The sequence below is a fragment of the Trachemys scripta genome, chromosome 12 (genome assembly GCF_013100865.1).
Source record: "Trachemys scripta elegans isolate TJP31775 chromosome 12, CAS_Tse_1.0, whole genome shotgun sequence".
Classification (NCBI taxonomy): domain Eukaryota; kingdom Metazoa; phylum Chordata; order Testudines; family Emydidae; genus Trachemys; species Trachemys scripta.
The window spans coordinates 37,024,923-37,040,414 of NC_048309.1; the positions used below are offsets into that span (position 1 = coordinate 37,024,923).

The window sequence follows — 15,492 nt, forward strand, 5'->3', positions numbered from 1 at the left end:
GAGTTAACTTTTTTACTTTCTTTCTTTTAACTTCCTTAAACTGCGCTGCCTGCTTGTCTGGGCCTGATCCTTTTTTCTTGCTGGTTCACTTTTTTTTTCCCATGGGCATAGGCATTGTTTTACTACCAATTCAGCAAGGAGGGTGGGCTAACCCCCCTTTTATTTATTTATACTTTTTAGCTAAATAAAGGAGGTGATTAATTTAATGCTATAATATTCACTGAACGATTAAACAATACAGGATTACTGCGATAAGCCCTGGCCTCCTTATCCAGGCGAGGCCAACTCCCAAGCCTCCTTATCCAGGTAAGGCTAACTCCTCAACATTCACACCAATAGGGAGGATTTATAAGGGAGGTTCTCGCACACACCCCTTTCGGCAAAGAGCACCAGCCCGTCCTTTAAAGGAATGGGGTAGGATACCATATTGCCTCTGGTGCGGCGGGCGGTTTCCAGGGATTTCCCCTCTCTCCGAGCAAGAGGAAGATCTGGGGTAAGGTTTCAGTCATAGGTCAGCCATACAAAGGGTTAGGAAAGGCACAGTCCCTGCACACCCCTCCTCTGGCAGAGAGCACTGGCCCGTCTTCAAGAGAACGGGATGGCATACTCTACTGCCCAGGAGTACGTGGGCAGTTTCCAGGGGCCTCCTTGCTCTCCGAGCAAGGAAGCGCTTCTCGGCACTTCAAGGGAAACAGGGGTAGGGTCACCTCACGGCCCACAATCACACAGCACACCTAAATCGGAACTTCATTACGGAATCTCTCACCACTACCAGCCTATTGTTGGTGGGAGCCCTGCCAACCCCCTCAGCCACTCCGGGATTCCCTGGATTTCCGCCCTACCCACGGTAGGATCCAGGGATTCCTTGGATTTCCGCCCTACCCACGGCAGGATCCACTTTTCCCTGGGTCACACAGCAGCCGGTCAATCGTCCTCCAGGGGGACCAATTCCCGAAGGCCGAGCCACATGACGCTAACTAATACAAAACAAACAAAACTCATCACAGACAAGTTACAGAACAGACACACACAAAATGAACAGGTGTCAGGCAAATAAGTCTAGCCTCAAAAGGTTTGGATCACAGCGCACCTTTACCTGAACGCAGAGCCTACGGGCAGTTCCCCACCGAAGCCCAAATAGAGATAAGGGTCTCTTACCTGGCGCCTGGAATCGGTGTGGAAGTGGTCCACGGTCCTCCGGTCTGGTGGGATATCGAGTGATCCCAGACAAGCCCCCAAATTGTTGTGGAAAAAGTCACCCATGCATTGATTTTAGTTCACAGACTCAAGCTTGAGGCCGGTTTATTGCAATACATACCAACATGTTGGGGTAGCAGTCCAAAAACTACTACACCTAGCACAGCACACAGGCTGCTTTTATTCCTTCAAACCGCAAGCATAGTACAAATTATATGTCATTTGCATGAAATAAGAGTTGGGGTCTGTCCCTTTTTCCCTATACATCCCCTATCAATTTATGAGAATTGGGTGCATATTGAGTGGAGGGCTTCTTGGTGGTTTCCGATATGGGCAGTGCTTGGCACCAGTTTGAGTGTTTTTCTCGGCAGGGTGCATGTTGTTTTTCCGGGGTTTTACCGTTATAGGACATAGGGGTTCATTACAGGACACCCAAAGAAGGTATCTAATTGGCTAGTTTTGCATTTAGCTGGAATTACAGGGTGCTCACAGGAAAAGTTGCATTTAGTCAGTTTGCATTCAGCTAAAGTTACCTATTGCTTCACACAAGCGGTTATTATATTTCGTCAGCCATGAACAATATTTCATTAGTGCTGCTGCTGGGGCTTTTTATTCTTTCCCTCCTTGCTCCCCCCTCCCTCCTCTGGTCATGACCCTTGACCGAGTTTGACAGGAGGCTGTGTCACTTAGCCTAGTTCCGGCTTGTGGCCTGCAGTGCCGTCCTATATGACGAGTCTTCGCCGATGTTCTGATCGGTGCAAAGGAGGCCAGCCACGACTATTCCCCCACACTAGTAATGGGTCTGTGGGCTGTTATCTTCCTAACTGACTTAAGCTCTTCTGAAATCCCCAGCAAATACCTATAAACCTAGAAAAAAAGATCGTTCATTAAAAAATGTTATCTCTGTAAGTACATCTCGCCTTCCTTGTCAGCATGGTCTCTTTGCATCTCCCCCTAAAATAATGATGCATATCCTGGTATTACCTCCTACAAGCTGCTGTGTCTGTCATCCCAGAGTCGTCTGTCTGCAAACGATCGTGTCTGTGATCTCAAAGCTGATCTTTGCTTTCCTGACAGGCAGGGGCAGGGGATCTAGAGCCATAAAGAAACAGCTGCAGAAAACATCCGTTTATATTATATTTGCCCCCTGGGCCAAGGCTGGAGGTATGATCAAAGAATCTGTGAAATCCCCTTTAGCTCTACTGGGCAGAATCAAGAGAGTTTGTGCTTTGGAGATCAGGGGATTCTGTCTGAAGGGGAGTCATTAATAAAGTCATGGAGAGTTTCCACGGCTTATGTGGGTTTTTTTGAGCCATGGAAACTCAAAAGGTTTGGAAATACCCTCCTGTGCTGAATAGCCTGAGGGTGCTACAAGAAGGGTATTTGGAATATATGGAAAGAAGTGGCTTTTGACTGGCTTGTGAAGCAAAGGAAGTCCTAAGACTCCTGGGTTGAATTCATGGCACTGGAAGAGAAAGTTCTCAACACTCTTGTGTAGTAGGAATCATAGAATCATAGAAGATTATGGTTGGAAGTGACCTCAAGAGGTCATCTAGTCCAACCCCCTGCTAAAAGCAGGACCAACCCCAACTAAATTATCCCAGTGAGAGCTTTGTCAAGCTGTGCCTTAAAAACCTGTAAGGATGGAGATTCCACCACCTCCCTAGGGAACCTATTCCAGTGCTTAACAGTGCTCCCAGTGAAATAGTTTTTTCCTAATATTCAACCTAGACCTCCCCCAATTCAATTTAAAACCATTGCTCCTTGTTTTGCTATCTGCCCTCACTGAGAACAGCCTAGCTCCATCCTTTTTGGAACCCCTCTTCAGGTAGTTGAAGGCTGCTATCAAATCCCCCCTCACTCTTCTCTTCTGCAGACTAAATAAGCCCAGTTCCCTCAGCATCTCCTCATAAGTCATGTGTCCCAGCCCCCTAATTATTTTTGTTGACCTCCGCTGGACTCTCTCCAATTTGTCCACATCATTTCTGTAGTGGGGTGCCCAAAACTGGTCTCAATACTCCAGATGAGGCCTCAACAGTGCCAAATACAGGGGAATAATCACTTCCCTTGATCTGCTGGCAATGCTCCTACTAATGTAGCCAAATATACTGTTAGGCTTCCTGGCAACAAGGGCACACTGTTGACTCATATCCAGCTTCTTGTCCACTGTAATCCCCAGGTCCTTTTATGCAGAACTGCTGCTTAGCCAGTCGATCCCCAGCCTGTAGTAGTGAATGAGATTCTTCCATCCTATGTGCAGGACTCTGCACTTGTCCTTGTTGAACCTCATCAGATTTCTTTTGGCCCAATCCTCTAATTTGTCTAAGTCACTCTGGACCCTATCCTTACCCTCCAGCATATCCACCACTCCCCCTAGTTTAGTGTCATCTATGAACTTGCTGAAGGCGAAATCCATCCCATCATTCAGAATATTAATGAAGATGTTGAAGAAAATCAGCCCTAGGACTTACCACTGGGGCACTCCACTTGATACCAGCTGCCAACTAGACATAGAGCCATTGATCACTACCCATTGAGCCCGATGATCTAGCCAGCTTTCTATCCACCTTATAGTTCATTCATCCAATCCATCTGTCTTTAAATTGCTGGCAAGAAAACTGTTGGAGACCATATCAAAAGCTTTGCTAAAGTCAAGATATATCATGTCCACCGCTTTCCCCATATCCACAGATCCATTTATCTCAACATAGAAGGCAATCAGGTTGGTCAGGCATGACTTGCCCTTAGTGAATCCATGTTGACTGTTCCTGATCACCTTCCTCTCCTCTAAGTGCTTCAAAATGGATTCCTTGAGGACCTGCTTCATGATTTTTCTGGGGACTAAGGTGAGGCTGACCAGGCTATGCTTTCCCGGATTCTTGTTCTTCCCTTTTTTAAAGATGGACACTATATTTGCCTTTTTCCAAGACTTCCCCTGATTGCCATGAGTTTTCAAAGATAATGGCCAATGGCTCTGCAATCACAACAGCCAACTCCCTCTTACATCATTGTCCCTCTTACACAGATCTGGGGAAGAAATAAGAAATGGATTGACTTGCCCAAAGTCACAGAAGAAGTCCCTGGAGGATGAGGGAAATGAACCCAGTTCTTGATACTTCCAAGCTAGGACCCTAGCCACTGGATGATCCACCCTTTCTCCATGAAGTCAATTTTATCCCTGCAAGAGTGACTTGTGATTTTGGATGCCCCTGTTCTTGGGAGACCAGCTTCCGACCCCTTAAACAGCTCTGATTTTCAGAGCACTGGCCTTCTGAAAATCAGGCCCCTAGAAGATGTCTCAAATTGGGTATCTCACAATCACTAATCATGTTTAAAAATGTTGGCCATTATTCTTATGAATTCTTTGCCCACCTGAAATTAGCATATTACAGAATATTTGAATAGATCAGTGAGGATAGGTTAATATTTCATGGGTCCTTTCCTCCTCCTTATGTACATACATGGCTTTTATGTCTTTCTTAAATAATCTACCATCAACCTATCTTAATAAAGTTCAGACATTACTTTTGTAGAGGACTGGATATAATAGCATTGACATATTATTTATATTTCTACCTTAACATGTAAAACAAAGCTTCCCTTTAGTTGATTTTTCCCCATTTGATATAAAACTGGGTGCCTAAAGATGTAAATAGATGCCTAGTGGGGTTTTCAAAAACACATAGGTGCCTAAACCTTAACAAATCTCCTCCTAGGAATTTTTAAAAGGTGGGCAAGCATAACTATTTTATATTTATGGATAGACCATTTTATAGATTGAGAAACTGAGACACGGGGTGGTGTGGTCACATGATAAAGATGATGTAATGAGGCAGTCATGGAGCTCAGAATACTCAGACCCCAGATCTCTGAATTAATTCCTCCCAGTGCCAATAGGATCCAAGAGTCCTGACTCCAAACAGCACCTCTTCTAAATATGACACCCACTCCACAGCCAAAACCCAACAACCCAGGACTCATGACTCCCAGACCCCTTTCTCTAGCCACTAGAACCTCCTCCACTCCCAGAGCCTGGGACAGAACCTAGGAATCGTGATGCCTAGCATGCTGTTTTAACCACAACACCAACTCCACTTCCAGAGGCAAGAACTGAACAACCCCAAAATAATTTTTGGTCCCCTTCTCTAACCACTAGATCCCACTCCACTTCTAGAACTTTAGGCAGAACCTAGGCCACTACTCTAAACACTAACCAGAAACCATTTCTGCTTTATCTCCTACAGAATAAATGCATTAACTTGATACATATGAGAAACAGGAAGCCCCTGTGAGGTTTCAAAATTTATTTTTAATCTGAACTGGAATGAAGGCAAGACCTTGCAAAATAATTAAATAATTAAATATAAGAGCCCTACCTAGAATAGGAAATATCCCACCCTCCCCCATTACACTACCCCCTCCGCTTGCGGAAACCCGAATTAACGACAGGAGAACATGAGCTTCTGACAGTAACCCGAAAGAGTGCTCACATTCAGGCTTTAATAAATTATTTGTAGAGTTCTGATTTCATAGGCACTAGACACCACTCATTCCTGGAAATGACATGCAACCCAGAAGTCCTGACTAATTTTCTCAGGCTTTAGCCTCTTCTTCATCTTTTTCTTCCAGTGCCATGAACCAAACCCAGGAGTCCTAGGACTTCCTTTGCTTCACAGGCCAGTCAAATAGCCACTTCTTTCTACGTACTTCAAATACCCTCCTTTTACCACCCTCAATATAGTTAGCACAGGAGGGTATTTCCAAAGCCTGTTGAGTTTCCATGCCTCAAAGAAACACATAAACAATGGAAACGCTCCATGAATTTTTTAATGACTCCCCTTCAGTCAAAATCCCCTGATCTCTAAAGCACAAACTCTTTTGATCCTGCCCAGTAAAGCTAAAGGGGATTTCAGAGATTGTTTGATTCTAGCTCCAGCATTAGCACAGTGGGGAGATATAATATAAGTGGATGTTTTCTGGGGCTGTTTCTCTATGGACCCGGGTCCCCTTTCCCTGCCTATTGGGAGAGCAAAGATCAGCTTTAAGATCACAGATGCAATTGTTTGAAGGCTGGCAGCTCTGGGATGACAGACACAGCAGCTTGTGGGAGGTAATGTGCAATATGAGACCAGGGATATTCATTATTATTGTGTGGGGGAGGATGCACAGAGATCATGCTGATAAGGAAGGTAAGATCTGTTTGTGAGGATTACATTTATCACTGATAGATCCTTTTCTATTCAAAAGGAGCTTACAGGTATTGGCTGGGGGCTTTCAATGGAGCCTAACTCAGTTAGGAGCATAACAGCCCACAGACCCATTACTGCCATCACTATCTGAGAGCTTCACATGATTAGCTCTGGGTCGCTAGTCTTTTCCCATGGCAGGGCCATAAGCTGCTCAGATCTGGAATGAATTACCTAGGACAGGGAAGTGAGAACCAGGAAGGGACCAGAGAAGTGCCTGGATTTGGAGAATGACATTTCCACTGTGGACTTCTTTCAGTTAGAATCTTTTTGTTTTTAAGCCTTTGAAAAACTTTAGACTCAATGTTCTAAGAAGGCCTATTTCTGAATTTAACGTGGTGTCATGGACTCTAAGACCAGAAGAGGCCTGGGAACTTAGAGCAGATCTTTTAGAAAACAAAACAACAACAGACTATCTTGATTTAAAAATGGCCAGGGATGGAAAAATCCACCTGATCTTGGGAAATTGTTCCAATGGGAGTTGGGCAGCTAACTCCCTAAAAGCTGAGAGCACCTTAAACACTCCCCATTTACAATAAGATCCTAAAATGTTGCCACTTCACATAGATAAAGGTGTAGCCCAGGCTAAAATAATGAAACTCTTTCTTCCTCTCTATTGGCCAGAGGACATGGAGAGCATGTCTGCTACAGATTTTGAGCTAATGGTTCGGGTTTTTTATCTCAGCCAGTAAATACACATGTTTATTTTGAGAGGTTCTGAGTTCAACCGTTGTAGATGTCCCTCTAAAAATTCCATAGCAGCCTAAGAGCTGCAACATCCTTGAGAGTCTCTGAACTCTATATGAGGCAGTGGTGGTCAGTACACCTACCTTCATTGCCTTCTGCTCAAGTTCTCCACCTCATTACTTGCATGGCCCCAGCCCCCATAATACCCAAGTGTTTGATAATCCTTAACAGTTTAACATCCCCACAATGCAGGGAAACAGTATTGTTAATCTCATTTAAGAGAAGCAGAACTGAAGTAGGGATTTTCAAAAAACCCAAGGAAGTTAAGCATCCAACTCCCAGGAAAGAATAGCAAAGGGGGCATCTAACCTTCTTTGGCCTTGAAAATCCCAGACTGAGAGGAGGTGTGAGTTATGTGTCGTTCCAGAGGTTGTCTGTGGCACAGTGCAAACTGGGCACAGCTCCTGAGAGACTTAATTTATTTTTGAATGATCATTTGTATGAAAAACCAGACCTCAACATATCAGAGAGGGGATGGATACCCCACATGAACTGTGTATCCTATCGAACGAGATCACATCCTGCACACTCCTGAAACATTGTGTCCATAAATCAGTTACAGACCAGGAGCCATAGTCTCCATTAAAATCTGTGGAGCCAGCTGGTGTAAATCAGCATAGCTCTATTGGAGTAAATGGATCATATCCTCAGCCACTGTAAATCAATGTACAGTAGCTGCATTCTAGCTAGTAGACCATATCCCCAGCTGTAAACCTGCATAGATTGATTGGAGGCAATGGGTCACATCCCCAGCTGATACAATTCAGTGTGCTTTCTGAATATTTTCCAACAGCTGAGGATTTGACCCCGAGAATTTTTGGTAAAAAAATATTCCATGAATATTTCAAACACTGAAAATAAAATCATAAAGATCACAGAATTCTCAGGAGGAGAAAAAAAAATCAAATACATTGAAAAAATTATGTAACAAATAATTCTTAACTGGTATGAGGATGTTTTAATAGAATGTTCCATTAAATTAATAGGAATAACTTAATATTTTATGGGTTATCCTTTTCTCTCTTGTACAAATACACAGTTTATTTGTATTTCCCATATGACCAGTCAGTATGATTTAAAAAAAAATCTGTTTTTATTTTCACCAAGAATTTGTGGTATTGGATTGTTTGTTTGTTTTAACACAAAGTTTCCATTTGTATTTCTATTTTTACAGTTTCAACTAAAGTTGTCTTTGTCTAATCCAGATATGAAATTGTATTTATAAATAAAGCTTGCCAAACTGTTTTTTAATGGAAATTGTTTTTGTTAAAAAGTGGGATTTTTTTTAAATTGACAATTGGGAAATAAAATTTTTCATACATACTTTCCAGACCCCCTCTAGGTGGATGTTTCCATCATATAATAAATGAATCTTAACAATCAGAGATGGGCCTTCGGTGGAACCTCAGATCTGAAGAACCCATTGTGGGGGGTTGTAATCTGATTCATACTGAGGCGCCAACCTGTAAAATAATGTAGAGGAACAGGCTATCTGCCTACCTGAGAAAGAACATTAATCAATCAGAGAAGCTTCTGCCTATGGAGAATCCTTCCCAGGGTTTACACAGTAATTAGGCGAGAGATTAAAATCTTTGTATTTAAGAAGCAAATTTTGCCCATTCTCTGCAATCTTCACTGGAAGTCAGATGATTCTGAACACTGGAGATTCCAGGCATGAACCAGTGGGGCTTCTTTGTGGAAATGTCCATGTGTTAGATGAGCATGAGATTTAACAAGCTGAATATTGATTCCTTTTGAAGTGTGTTTGAAATGTGCTGCTGTATATACGTCCACACATGTGTGTGTGAGAGAGAAAGAGAGGTGAGCATATATTTAGAAGGAATGTGGAAGAACACAATTTAATATATTTGTTTTCTCTCAAATACAACTCCAAAAGAGTGCTGACACTGATCACTTTCTCAGGGCCACATCCGGTCTAATAACATGTCCTAGTGACCAATACTGAATTAATTGACAAGATACGTCTCCCTGGCCCTTGGGCAAAATCCAGAGGATTGCACTCGGGTTTTAGTCAAGGCTTACTCTTTTCAAATTATTTTGGAGTTTTGCCTGCATGTGTGAAATCTGAATAAAGATGCCAGGTTTCCCTTTCCGTGATCTTGAGGAAGCTAGTCAGATCTTACTTATTAATTTCAACTCAGCGAGGATTTCACCCATAGAATTTCAATCTAGAAAGAACCATTTGGATCCATTAGTCTGACCTCCTGCATGACACAGGCCAGACAATTTCAGATAGCCATGCAGTCTCCTTTGCCCCATGCATCCCTTAGTGTATTTAGAAAATAAAACTAATTCCATCTGTACCTACCTCTGGAAGAAAAAAAATTCTCTCCTCCTCTACATTTGCTGCTGCCTCTGCATAATTAAAGAGTGGAAAACAAGCCTTTAAAATCTCTTTCTAGCCCGTTGGGATCTCACGGCTAAAAGAGAGAAAGTGGCACTTCCCCTTAAGGGTGTTACCAGCAAAAGCAGTTTGTTATCTCTAAGTTTGTGCTGGAGAAGCAATACTTCCTTGAGAGCCCTGGGGACTGGAGACCTCTATCCACTAAGCAGGTGCAGAATGGGCAGGAGCAGCAACAGACTATCTGACTCTCTGAATGGAAAGCCCTCCAGAACTGAAAGTGGAATTCAGTCTTCATGGCCATTCCAGTCTATGGGCTAGACACAGAATTCTAAAAGCAGAGTCAGTAAATGCTAATTATAGCAGCATTGTCTAGTTGTATCCCTGCTAGACATTAGTAACTGACAAAAACAAAAACAAAAAAAGTCAATGGGAGTTAGCTGCCTAACTCACTCAGTGTATGTCTACACTGCAAGCTACGTTTGGAAGGCATCCACCCGGGTACACACACTTACGGTCATGTGGATTAGGTCAGGGCTCTAAAAAAGCCATTTAGCCAATGCTTTGACATTAGGCTTCAGAGCTCCAGCCCATGCCACAATGTCTACACCCCAATTTTTAGCATGCAACCTGCTAGCCTGAGTCTGCAGCCCCGGGCAGGGACACTCACTCCCAGATGCAGTGTAGACATGCCCTTAGGTGCTTCTTGAAATCCCACTGGGAGCTAGATCCACCAAAGCATTTAGGCACTTAACTGCCCCTTTGGGTGCCTAACTCCAAAATTTTGTTTCCTGTTCAGTTGCTGCCTAACCCTATAGGTGCCTGAATTCCAGCCAGTGGGCATGCTTTCTATACTGATCTGCACTGTATCTGTTTCTTTTTGATCCTTCTGTCTGTTTGGTGTGTCCTCTTGCTGTTTTATGTCTTGCACTTATACTGAAGGGTCTTTGGGGAAGGGACTGTCCCTTTGTTATGTGTTTGCACCTTGACTTCTCGAGTTATGACTGGGCCTCTAGACTTAGCAGTGCTGTGCTGACTATGTCCACCCAGCCAGCTCTTTGCCTGTCCTAGTTGGTGTTAAGTCCCATAAATTTTCCCTTCTCTGAGTCATGCTTGACAGCGGGATTCTTTATGCCACACCGTTGTGCATGTCCCTCCTGCTACCCAATGACACACCAACCCTGGCCGACACCCTTGCTTCATTCTGGATATTCCCATCTGCTTTTCTGGCTAACTTCGGAGATAACGGGTTGATGAATCTTGGTATTTGTTACAAATGTATTCTGTGTAACACCTAGTATTTTTCAAAGACATGTAGACATCTGTCTGTGTCTTGGTGGAATTCCAAATGATATTAAAAAGAACCCAGCCCCCAAGATATTGCCACTGTACACCAAAGTAAGAATTAATCATTATCATATAATTACTAATAACAAATTAATAAGCAGTACATAGCAGCTAGATCAGTGGTGGGCAACCTGCGGCCCACATGCGACCCATCAGGGTAATCTGATTGCAGGCTGCGAGACATTTTGCTGATGTTGACCTTCCACAGGCATGGCCCCCCGTAGCTCCCAGTGGCCACGGTTCACCATTCCCGGCCTATGATGATGAGCACAGCATATGAACCTATACAGACTCATAGACTTAAGGTCAGAAGGGACCATTATGATCATCTAATCCAGAGGTTCCAAAACTTATTTGGCCTACTGCCCCCTTTTCAGAAAAAAAATTACTCAGAGCCCCCCTGGAAATCTACCTTCTTGAAGTGAACAAACAGAAAGATGCAGTGACAAATTTGTCTTCTTTTATGCATCTATATTTCTACCTATATCCTACAATATAGTAAAGAAAGATGTTGTTGTAAATAAGACACCTTGAAGCTTGAAATTATAAAATTATTTATTAAAATAAACCATAGTAACATTTGCATTACACACAGAAAATTAAGATAACGAAGGATAATATTAAAATAAAAATTACAAATAACATTAAAAATAATCCTAATGAGAAGGATGAACCTGGTGTGCTGCTATCAATTTATTAATGTTCGGCTCTATTTTTGTCAGCAGCATTCTTAAATCACCGCGATTAGCTATTTGCAGTCAGTTTCTTTTTTTAGTTAACAGATTTGTGACCACACTAAACCCACGTTCCACTAAATATGATGAAGGAAATGCAATTAAAAACTTTTGTACTATAGCCCATAATCCAGGATAAAGTGGAGGTAACTGCTTTTGCAGCCAGAACTGTTGGTAGCCGTCTTTGAATTTAAATTTGAATTCCTCATTTGTTGTTACTTCTATCAGTTCTTCTTGTAATTTTGGAGATTCTTCTGTATTTGTACTTGAAAAAGGGTCCAAAACCCAATCAGGTATGTTCATTTTAAGAATATCTTCAAATCATTGATTGAAGTCAGAATGGAGAGCCTCCAAGTGCTAACAATATGTAAGCAAGTCTTCATCATGTTTTTCTACTGTTGATAAATTTGGAAACTGGCTGAATTCTCCTCATCCTAAATTTCGTTTGTACAGAAGAAGTTTTGCCACAAACGTGGAAATAACAGTTTTTGTTTTGATTAAATTCAGCTCATCACCTTGGAGCTGTAAATTTGTTTAATTCAATTTATTAAACAAGTCTGTCAAATAAGCTGTGTCATTTTTGGAATCAATCAAGTTGGCTCGTAAAGCATCATCTTTGTTTTCTAGGAACTCTAGCACCGAGTCAAAGAGTTTATAAAACTGATCCAAACAGGCACCTTTTGATAGCCAATGAACCTCTGTATGAAGCAGCAAGTGATTGAATTCTTCATCGTTTTCAATACAAAGTTGTCCAAACAATCTGTCATTCAATGAATTGCTTCTGATTTTGTTGATTGCTTTAATGACATAATGTAATGACCTATGTAGGCATTCACTCAGATTTTTGGCAACTAAATGTTGACGATGAATGACACAGCATACAGTGAATACATTCGGAACTGCTTTTTTTAAATATGCAAGAAAACCCCTGTAGTGACCTATCATCGCTGGAGCACCATCAGTAGCAACTGACAAGATATTACTCAGGGGGATTTCTTTTTCTTTAAAAAAACTCTTCCAATGCATGAAATATCGATTCTCCTTTAGTATCAGTTTGCAAATTTTTAGCAAATAATAATTCTTGGCAATTTTTTTTCTTCTTTTATGAATCTCATGTATGCTAAAAGTAAGGCTTCATTTCCTGGCAAAGTTGACTCATGAAGCTGTATAGAGAACTGGGATGTTTTTAAATACTCACATAATGAGTCTTCAACATCTTGAGCCATTTCATCAATTCTTCTTTGCACTGTATTATTGCTCAAAGAAATTTTCTTGGTAATATCAGACGCTGGCTTGTGTAGCATAGTGCATATTACCTCACTTATAGCCGGTAGAATTAGTTCTTCACCAATAGTATGTGGTTTTCCCGATTTAGCAATCAGTAAGGAAATATTGTAAGAAGCACGCAGCCCATCGTCATCTTCTTTGGATGCTATTGAAAAGAGTTTTGCCAATGTCAGCTGTCTCAAAAAATTTTCTTTAAGTGCTTGAAAATAAGATAAATCCTTATCTGTCTTATCAGCATGAACTTTTGTCAAATGTTCTTGTAGTCTTGAAGGCTTCATAGCTTCATTTGATAAAACTTTTTGGCATATCAGGCACATCGGTAATGTACTGTTTGTAGGTGACTGAATAAAGCCATAGTTCAAATATTCAATACTATATTGTCTAAATCTTTTCTTGGGTTCAGTATCGTATTGTAAACAAGTCATTACATGCACATATTCCTGCAGATGCATGTTGGACTTCCCAACAATGCGCGACACGCTCGCCTGCCAACACTTGCTTGTTAAGAGCTGTTGGCAGACTTGACACCTGATCGGTTATAATTTGTGAATTTATTTGGAAAATGAAGTAATCACTACAACTTTAACTCTATGTTACACAACAGACGAAACATGTATGAATGGTTTTTCAAAATTTTCTTATATTCTCTTATTTCTTTATGCTTCCACTGCCCCCTTATTTTTATTCAATGCCCCCCAATTGCATCCGAGGCTACTACTGCCCCCCTGGATCATTCCAGCACCCCCCAGGGGGTGGTATCACCCACTTTGGGAACTTCTGATCTAGTCTGACCTCCTGCACATCGCAGGCCACAGAATCTCACCCACCCACTACTGTAACAAAACCCCTAACCTATGTCTGAGTTATTGAAGTCCTCAAATCATGGTTTAAAGACTTCAAGGTGCAGAGAGTCCTCCAGCAAGTGACCCGGGCCCCATGCTGCAGAGGAAGGCAAAAAACCTCCAGGGCCTCTGCCAATATGTCCTGGAGGAAAATTCCTTCCCGACCCCAAATATGGCGGTCAGTTAAACCCTGAGAATGTGGGCAAGACTCAGTAGCCAGCACCCAGGAAAGAATCCTCTGTAGCAACTCAGATCCCACCCAACATCCTATCACAGACCATTGGGCCTAATTACCTGCTAATAATCAAAGATCAATTAATTGCCAAAATTAGGCTATCCCATCATACCATCCCCTCCATAAACTTATCAAGCTTAGTCTTGAAGCCAGATATGTCTTTTGCCCCCACTACTCCCCTTGGAAGGCTGTTCCAGAACTTCACTCCTCTAATGGTTAGAAACCTTCGTCTAATTTCAAGTCTAAACTTCCTAGTGTCCAGTTTATATCCATTTGTTCTTGTGTCCACATTGGTACTAAGCTTAAATAATTCCTCTCCCTCCCTGATATTTATCCATCTGATATATTTATAAAGAGCAATCAAACTATATTATTATTATTAGTTATTGTCCCATCACTGTGACATCTGTTCAACAGACATTCAAGTTCTCAATAGATGGCATCAAACCCTTCTGCTCTGTGCTTCACAGGCCAGCAAGAAAGGAAATGTAGACACAGTGATCTGCGCAAACTGTTGGGACGGTACCAAATTATTATGAATTGCTGTGATTGATATGAATGAATGTGGGAAGCATGAGTTTGGTATAGCTTAGTATGTCTGAATTTGCTAGAGGATTCTGGGAGCAGGATTCTCTTAGCATTAGATAAATGATGTGGAAAATTACTGGAGGTGCTGAAACTGCATTTGAATGGTTAATAATGGCTTGATTTGCGTGTATGTTTCAATATCGAATTTTGGAATATCAGCCAGGGGTTTAGCTCACAAAGTAAAGAAGATGTAAAATCATGTGATCCGTGGGCTTGGTACAGGTTGACCTGTGTCAAAATGACAACTATGGATGGCATCACGCTAAGAGCTTAAGTGAATGATTGATGAGAGGGTAAACATTGATTGAGCTTTGGTCTGTGTTTGTTCTACAGCCCCTGCTTCCAAAATATGAGAAAAAAAAAACTGTGATGAATGCCCACAGGGCTAGGGTTACCATTCGTCCGGATTTACCCGGACATGTCCTCCTTTTTGTGCTAAAAATAGCGTCTGGGGGGAATTTGTAAATCACTCAAAATGTCCGGGATTTCCCCCCTCCCCGGCAGAGCAGAGCGAGCGGCTGGGAGAGCTGCAGGAAAGTCACGGGCTGGACTCCGGAGCAGCTGTAGAGGAGCTCCTCCCCCCCTCCCTCCCTCCCTCCCTGCATTCTGAGCCGGCAGCTCCTCCTCCCCGGCTGCCCCGCGCCCCGCTCCAGCAGCACTGTGCAGGGCCAGGGACCGGGTTGTGTGTTGTGCTGGGGAGCGCAGCCACGTGTCCGGCTCGCACAGAGCCCAACACCCTGTTCTGAGCAGCAGGGTAAGGGGGCCAGGGGGCAGGAGAAGGGGCAGGGAGGTTCTGGAGGGGGCAGTCAAGAAACTGGGGGGGGTCAGGAGTTCAGGGGGGAGCTTTTTGGGGGGAGTGGAGAAAGGTTTGGGCAGTCAGGGTACAGGTAGGGGGTAGGGTCCTGGG

The 15,492-nt window shown here is 42.6% G+C and overlaps 1 pseudogene; it reads right to left on the bottom strand.

The window, feature by feature from the left end:
- Nucleotides 1-11,497: 11,497 nt before the first annotated feature.
- LOC117885396 lies at nucleotides 11,498-13,372 on the bottom strand (annotated as a pseudogene).
- Nucleotides 13,373-15,492: the final 2,120 nt, after the last annotated feature.